The 6,000-nt window shown below is 30.3% G+C and overlaps 1 long non-coding RNA gene across 1 annotated transcript; it reads right to left on the minus strand.

Moving 5' to 3' along the window:
* Positions 1–603: 603 nt before the first annotated feature.
* LOC134536704 (uncharacterized) lies at positions 604–3,768 on the minus strand. The gene is made up of 2 exons (XR_010075850.1): positions 3,596–3,768; positions 604–929 (listed from the first exon to the last, which is right to left on the minus strand). It is a non-coding gene; the product is annotated as an uncharacterized LOC134536704 (long non-coding RNA).
* Between the last annotated feature and the right edge of the window lie 2,232 nt (positions 3,769–6,000).

Consider the following 6,000-nt stretch of genomic DNA (forward strand, 5'->3'; position numbering starts at 1 on the left):
TTGAAAGATAATCTAGTAATGAAGCCAATAGTATTATTAATTAAAATCTTGTCTGTAATCTCAGAAGTCAGAGAAGTTGAACCTTCATGCAAAACCCAGAGCTGGTAGGCAATAATTTTTTTAATTTACTAATCATTTTCAGGATTTTTTTTTATCAAAGATTGATTAATTTACATTGATTGATACCAAACATATACAAGAACTTCAGAATACAGATTTTCCTTCATATCGAAATATTGTTATTTAAAAAAAAATATTTTCTTTTATTGATAATACACTTATTGGAATTGGCTCTAGAATATAATAGTGAATAATCTGTACTTGTCTATGATTTTTTTTTATGTAAGTGTATAGTGTTTTTTTTAATGGTTGTTGGCTAGTGTTATGTATGTATGTGCACTATATGCAAATGGTAGTTCTGATAGTATATGTTCATAATAACTAATATACTGATATCAGACTAGCTCAAAATTGGTCTATATTGTACATATATGAATACTTTATAAGATATGTATTGAAATATTATTTGAGTTAAGGAAAATTGTTACTGTAGAGTGTAGATGATTGATTGATTATTGAAAAAAAAATTCCTTCTGACAACCATTAATAATTTTTACTGCTTTTTATTAATCTTCATAAAAATTCACAAGTCACCATGGTTACCATCTTCCAGCCACAAAACAAATATTATCAGTAATTTTAAAATACATCAATAAATATTATCAGTGATTTTAAAATACATCAATAAATATTATCAGTGATTTTAAAATACATCAATAAATATTATCAGTGATTTTAAAATACATCAATAAATATTATCAGTGATTTTAAAATACATCAAATAAACTCTCTCGCTGCATTCATGAAATCATTGTTTATTTACATTGGCCAGCCAAACAGTAGATAAAAAAAAGCTGTTCTCCACAAGCCTGAAACAAAAAATAAATCAAAGTTAAATGATAGATATTGTACTAAAGAGAAATGAAACTGATAAATAAATGTATCAAAGAAAAAAGTTATGCATACGAGAATGATAAATTAATTTCAAAACCATTTTAGTTAGAAATTTGATACTTTCAATATTTTGGTAAATTCTCATTTATGTACTACAATTAACATTTTTCTTTGTCCTTTCAAACAGATATTTTTTTCCAAATACTTTTTGACAAAAACTCATTTATGTGAAAAAAATTATATGAAAAACATAATTCTATTGCTCTTGTGCCCATTATTGCAGAAAAATTAGGTATTTAACAATCCAAGTAACTACACAATTTCAGAAGTATGTTTCTCAGGGCCTCAAGTGATGTAATTGCTTGTTATTAGCTTAAGCAAATCTAGGCTTTGACTCAAGCAAAATGTTTACAAGTTGAATTAATTTCACGTAATGCCCAAAGTCTTCGGGGAGAGTATTAGTAGGTAGGTTATCAAAATTTGTAAGATTCTATATATATATCCTATATGGTCATATTTTAGTCGTATCAACAAAATTCCTACATGAGAATAGATGTCAGCATGTTATTTTGCAGCAGTCGATGGCATTACTTCATAGTACAGTTGTGAAATCACTACAAAATGTGTCGGATGTATATTGCAATGATTTACAATTATTATCGGTAATCGCATAACTGCAGAGTTCAGAGGGTGTTAGAAAATTAAAATATACCACACATTGTTTTTTTTGTTTCTAATAATATTAGTTTATATTCCTACAAAGATGGATTCAGAAATTTCCTAGAGTAACAACTTTTCCACACAAACCAAATTTGATAAATAGTAATTCTTAGTACTATGTACTTCGCCAAATAAATTATTTTTAAAGTCTAGGTAAAACTTACCTAAAGAATAATTGCTTACACCATTTTACAGTAGTTATGAAGAAGTTACCTTTCCCTAACCATTTTCATGATTTAACAGCACTTATGTAACTAACCTAACCAAGTATTGCAAATGTGAACTACAGTATAACCCTGTAATTGTTTTCAAGTGAGCATGCGGAAAAAAACATAAGCAGTCGATGGAAATTTAGCCATTCCAGTGTTTTAACGTTTTACCAATGGACTCATTAAGAAAATATAATGTTAAAAACCATTGATCAGTACCCTTGATGCTTGAATTAGCTTAACCAATCCAACAATTATACAACTTTGTTGTGCATCAATAAAGTAAATCAATCATCAATACAGTAAACGTCTTCGATTATACTGCGCTAATTCCCAAAGATATTTTTGAAAAATTGAAATAAATTGTTTAACAGTAGTTTAATGTTAAAGCAGGTAAGTATAAACAATACAAAATTTGTAAAATCATGTGAATGGTTGGTTAGCTAAATTTAAAAAAAGGTAATTTTCTTTTGTTGCTGCTTATCCATAAATTAAATTATAAAATTTTGAAAATACCTTTTCAGACACTAAAAACCTTCCTCTATTAAAACTGTAAACAGTTTTTCTTAATTCCTACTGGTTTTCAAGAAATCACATTTTGCAGGTCACACTAGATAGCTTATGCAGTGAAGCAGCTGTCGCCATTTTCCCCTCTAATTGCATTGCAGATCCTGTGGTTTTCCATATATATAAGAATGTATATATTTTTTATTTGAATATTATAACCTAATGAAACATAAATAATAGTTTTAAAAAAGTTACGAGTCTCTAATGTGTATCCAAACCAAAACGCCAACCCTTGACAGGGATTTTTTATAGCAGTATGGAGGCGCAAAGCGCAGATTAGTTACCTGCAATAGCACGTAACCTGACATATGAAAGGAATCATTTGTTACAAAATGAAAATTTATTTTATATGTCAGGTTATGTGTTGTCTCACGTAAAAAATCAGAATTTTGCACCTATAAACTGCTAAAAAATATCGCTCTCAAGGACTGATGCTTTGGGTTTGGAATGCACAATAAGGAGTCACATAACTTTTTTAATGTGTTAATTTACGTTTCTGCATTGCATTATCCAAATAAAAAATATACAATTTGTGTATAAAAAAAACAGGATCTGCAACTCAATTAAAGAACAACATTGTGACAGGCCCTTTACTGCACAGGTAATGTAATGTAACCTATAAACAGTGATTTCTCAAAACCCAGTCTGAATTTAGAAGAACTTTTTTCAGAGTAAATACAGGTACATATTTAAAGTTTAAAAAAAAGTGTCCAAAGTTTATTTTGCATACAAAAAGCAGCAACGTGAGATGATAAATTAAAAAATCACTGTAAAATGTATATTGGTTGGTTAGATTAAGTTAGTAACATCCAACCGTTCAATTGATTTTACAGAATTTTTAATTGGCGCTATCCGAAGCTAACCAAATGTAAATTCCACTGTACTTAGAATCACTGTACGTATAATGTTACTAACCTAACAAATTTCACTGTATTTTTAATCCTGCTAACCCAAGGGCAGTATCTCAATATTACAGATTTGTAATAAATAATCCTAACCTATCCACATGTTAAACATGATAAACTACTTGCAGTATCAAACAACCCTCATAGAGAATAATAATTTTAAACATGTCAGGAAGAAAAAACACTTTAGGAATTTATAATTTTTCCTGCAATACCCCAAATTATATTAAGTGCACTCACCTGAATGTAATTCAGCTCTGGTAAAAATTATTTTAAAATATTTTTACTTAAATGCGGTTAACTGCTACACACCAACAGAAAACATTTCTTATGATTTTATACGTTGTGCGCTCATGAACATAAGATGAAATCTCCACACGCTACCTAAAATTTAAAAAGATAAGCCTATAGTGTACAAGAATTTATATAAGAAATGATTACTTGCCAAGAATAACACAAGCAATGTTAACTTGTAAACGGACAAAACTAATTTCCTAACAAATCAAACAGAAATAGCTGAATAACTTACCTAAAAATCTCATAATTAGTAACAAGGAAATATTTGTGTACATTTGTTTTACTCTTAAAAAAATATAAAATAACATTGGTCAACAATTTTTTGATCAATAATGCAATGTTTGTTTTGAACGTAGAGATAAAAAAAATAAAAAACAAACCCGAACATGTACGAACCAGCCCGAAGGGCATGTCGATCTATGGGGGTGAAACTTAGGCTGTCCGTTAATTTACTGCCACAAGTGTGGTAAGTGTAATAAAAAGGTGAGGAACGGTATCTACTGTGAAAAATGCGACCGATGGTATCATTTTAATAAATGTAGTAAAGTACTGGATACTGACATTCCTCAAAATGAATGGTTTTGTATACGGTGCAGTGAAGATGGTGAACAAAGTAATGAAAACATTGAACAACATGTAGTACAGCGGGGAGAAGAAGGAATAGAATATATGCTTAATTCTGCACTGAATCAAATAAATGAAGAAAATAAATCGTTAAAAGTGATAATAAAATTCTACAAGAGGAAATTGCAGCTTTTCGTGATATGTATAAACAGAACATTGAATTTAAGGAAAGTACTATAGACGGGGAAACTTCGACCGATTCCCGATGGACTGAGGTCGTTAAAAAAGGTAAACAAGCAGTTCAACGGCCATTTGTTATTAATACTGTGAATATATTTAGTCCATTACAAAATGGTGTGAGTACTAGTGTACCCAATGCGAATATGGGTGAAACTTTGCGGGGAATTAGGCCAACTTCAAAAGGAAGGGTACTCATTTACGCTGACAGTCAGGGACGAAACCTAGCGGGTGAAATAAAATCACAGTGTAAGGAAAATGTGAATGTATGTGGTATGATAAAACCAGGAGGTCGTCATAAAGAAGTGACAAAGGAGGTAAACAAGGACACGCAGGACTTTACCAAGAAGGATACGGTGGTGCTGTATGCTGGTGGAAATGATGTATACAAGAATGAAGCTAGTGCTGCAATAAGGAGTATTAAGACACTTCTACCAACATTGAGTCATACTAAGGTGGTGGTATGTAATATACACAAACGTCATGACCTGATTGCTAGTTCAGCTGTAAACATTGAAATTGAAAGGAAAAACCAGAAGATTAGTGATTTTTGTTCAAAGTTTAGTAATGTGAGGTTAATTGATGTTCATAACCTACCGAGGGACTGTTACACAGCTCATGGTTTACATACAAACTCTAGAGGAAAAACAAAGGTGGCTAAGGAAATTGTAAGTATTCTTCATTTAGTCAAATGTGACAAATTCATTGATAATACCATTGCAAGTCGAATCAAAAAATTGAGTGAGGGCACTAACTTGGATCACTATTTATCTAAACAAATGTTCAAAATTCCAAATCTTAACCTAAGTCTGAGTTATGTGCCAAATAGTATTTCTTGTTATACACATGATGTAGGATTGGGTAATATAAAAATATTACATCAGAACATTTGTAGTCTTGCTAATAAAAGGTTAAACCTAAGTAATGTGTTACATACAAACCACATTGATATCTGTTGTGTGTCTGAACATTGGCTAAAAACAGATGACATTGAACAGTGTCAGCTTGAGGATTATTACTTAGCATCAAATTTTAGTAGAAGTAAAGCTAGGGGTGGGGGAACGTGCATTTATGTAAAGACTCACATAAAAACCTGTGAAATCGATTTAAAGCCCTTCTGTAATGAAAAAACCCTAGAAACATGTGGAATTACAATCCCAACTTATAATTTGTGTTTGATTGTGTTGTATCGTCCACCAAATAGTTGTAATATTGAAGAATTCTTCACAAAGCTAGATAACTTATTAAAAAAAACTTTTACACTAAAAGGATACTTAGTTCTCTGTGGTGACTTCAATATCAATTTTGCTGAAGAAAATGTAAATTGCAATCGTTTAAAAACAATTCTAAAATTGTACAACTTACATTACACAATATTTGGTAATACAAGAATTTAGAAAAACTGCTTCAAAACTATAGATAACATAATTACCAACATTCCATTGAATCACTATTTATCATTCAATAATGAAACTGCTCTATCTGACCATCTCGCTCAGATTATAGCTATCAATGTGAATTGTTTAGGAAATAAGAAACAACCCATA

The sequence above is a fragment of the Bacillus rossius genome, chromosome 11 (genome assembly GCF_032445375.1).
Source record: "Bacillus rossius redtenbacheri isolate Brsri chromosome 11, Brsri_v3, whole genome shotgun sequence".
Classification (NCBI taxonomy): domain Eukaryota; kingdom Metazoa; phylum Arthropoda; class Insecta; order Phasmatodea; family Bacillidae; genus Bacillus; species Bacillus rossius.